At 43.8% G+C, this 2,352-nt stretch overlaps 1 non-coding gene across 1 annotated transcript; it reads right to left on the reverse strand.

Annotated features, from left to right (window-relative positions):
• Positions 1–390: 390 nt before the first annotated feature.
• On the reverse strand, positions 391–497 carry LOC116545796. Its single transcript, XR_004266449.1, has one exon. It is a non-coding gene; the product is annotated as a U6 spliceosomal RNA (small nuclear RNA).
• Positions 498–2,352: the final 1,855 nt, after the last annotated feature.

A 2,352-nucleotide genomic window follows, 5' to 3' on the forward strand; every position in this document is an offset into this window, starting at 1 on the left:
TCCATGACAGAAGAGGTCCAATATAATCAACCTGGCACCAGTTAGCTGGCTGATTACCCCGAGGAATGGTGGCATATCGAGGGCTCAGTGTTAGTCTCTGCTGCTGGAAAATTGGGCACTCTGCAGTGGCTATAACCAAATCAGCCTTAGTGAGTGGAAGTCCATGTTGCTGAACCCATGAATAACCTCCATCCCTGTCGCCATGGCCACTTTTTTCATGGGCTCATTGGGTGATAACAGGGATGACTGGGGAAAGAGGATGAGTACTATCCACAGAATCAGTCATCCTATCCACTTGATTATTAAAATCCTCTTCTGCTGAGGTCACCTGTTGGTGAGCACTCACATGGGATACAAATATCTTCTTTTTTATATTTTTTATGTTTTCTTTTTAATATGGAATGCTTCACGAATTTGCATGTCATCCTTGTGCAGGGGCCATGCTAATCTTCTCTGTATCATTCCAATTTTAGTATATGTGCTGCCGAAGCAAGCACAGCATACAAATATCTTCGTGGTTTTTAAACACACAGAGAGGTCCATCTGCATATCTCTTCTCCAAGTTTCTTTGTCACCAAATTTCCACTTTTGAGTAGTGCTTGCATTTATTGTGCCAAACCATCTGTAAACCTGTCCCTAGTCTTCTCTTCCTATCAACCGATTGTAGGGAACTCCCCATGAGGCCATCAGTACAGGCTGGTAAAGACAATTCAGGGTGGCAGGAGTGGAGACCATTGGCTTTTGAGACACTTCTTCATATAACTTACTTGTGCCTTCAGGATATGCTTAGGCCTGATTACAGATATACCACTTCCATTTGATGATGGAATGCTGCTATGCATGACCCACTTTATGGTTAGGTGGGTCAGAAAGCACCCAGTTCACGATAGGCAGTTCAGGTTGCATGATAACTTGATGACATATAGTCAAGCGTTGAGTTTCCACCAAAGCCCAGTATCTGGCCACGAGCTGTCTCACGAAAGAGAGTAGTTATGTGCAGATGATGACAGGGCCTTGCTCCAAAATCCTAGAGACATCTGCTGTTATTCATCTGTGGGGGCCTGCCAAAGGCTCCAAAGAGCATTCTTGTCTGACACTGACACCTGAAGCACCAATGGATCTGCTTCAGGTGTCCGTGTCATATCAGATTATTCTGGTGGCCACTTTGCCTCTACTGTTCATTACGGTAGTTAGGCCCACAATGCCTTTGACTACTGAGTGCTGTCACCTCAATAAATAATTATTCCCACTGTATTTAAATTTTGTAGTTAAATGATTGCAGTTCCCACAGTTATATCTGATATAAAGAGAAGGGCAATTACAGGGATCTTCAAAGTTGCCAGTGCTGCCCTCACATATCTATTTCACAAAGCTTTGGTCAAGGGTATGTCTTCTGGACCCTCTTAGCAGAGATGAGTAAGTCTAAAGTGACTAATCTACTCCACCAACCCAATTTTCCTAAGCCTTTGTATCCCTTACTCTACATTAAACCAAGGGAGATCAGGCATTTCCAGCTTACTCACAGTGGGCCATCTTTTAATCCATGTTTCAGCTAACCAAGCAAATAAACTATTAGAATATTTTTTACCTCCCAGAACTGCAACATTAAAAACAGAGTCCCTACTTAGTGAGCCCAAATCCATAAACTCAGCCTTATCCAACTCTATGTTCCTTCCATCATTATCCCACATCCTTAATAACTATTCCCATGCCTGTTCTCCAGATTTCTGCTTGTATAAATTAGAAAACTCCAGCAGTTTTTTTAAGTGTAGCACACTTCCTCATGGGTGACATTGTCAATCTCACTTCTCACGGTCCATTGGGACTTTGGCCTAGTTACAGGCCTAGAAGCAAACGGGGCTGCTAGGGGTGGCTCCTGAAGAGAATCAACATTATCTTGCCTGGCAACTGCCTCAAGGGAGGCCATCACTGTTGTCTCAGGCTGTGCAGGGTTTATCTCTTCAGGCAAAGGTGGAAAGGCTGATGGCAGCTTGGGTCGGGGACAGGATGTTGCTGCTACTGGGGATGGGAATGTTTTTCTTCTGGCAAAAAAGGTTCTTCAGAGTTTACTAACTCAGTGTCTGCAGCTTTATCAGGGTCCTCCCACACATATCCCCATTCCAAGCTGCAGGGGTCCCATTGTTTCTTAATCAATACCCTCACTTTAACAATAGACACCTGGTGAGACTGTGCATGCATCTTTCATTGCAGGTCAGCCACTGGCATGATAAGAGCTTGTGTTTGTTATTCCATAATTTCATCCATTTCTCTATAGGAGATAAGACTCTCATTCACAGCAGTCTTAGCAGATTTGAGGTGCAGTATCTGCTTCTGAAGCTGGGAGACAGAATT

The sequence above is a fragment of the Sapajus apella genome, unplaced genomic scaffold (assembly GCF_009761245.1).
Source record: "Sapajus apella isolate SASKATOON/1434 unplaced genomic scaffold, GSC_monkey_1.0 scaffold376, whole genome shotgun sequence".
Taxonomy (NCBI): Eukaryota; Metazoa; Chordata; class Mammalia; order Primates; family Cebidae; genus Sapajus; species Sapajus apella.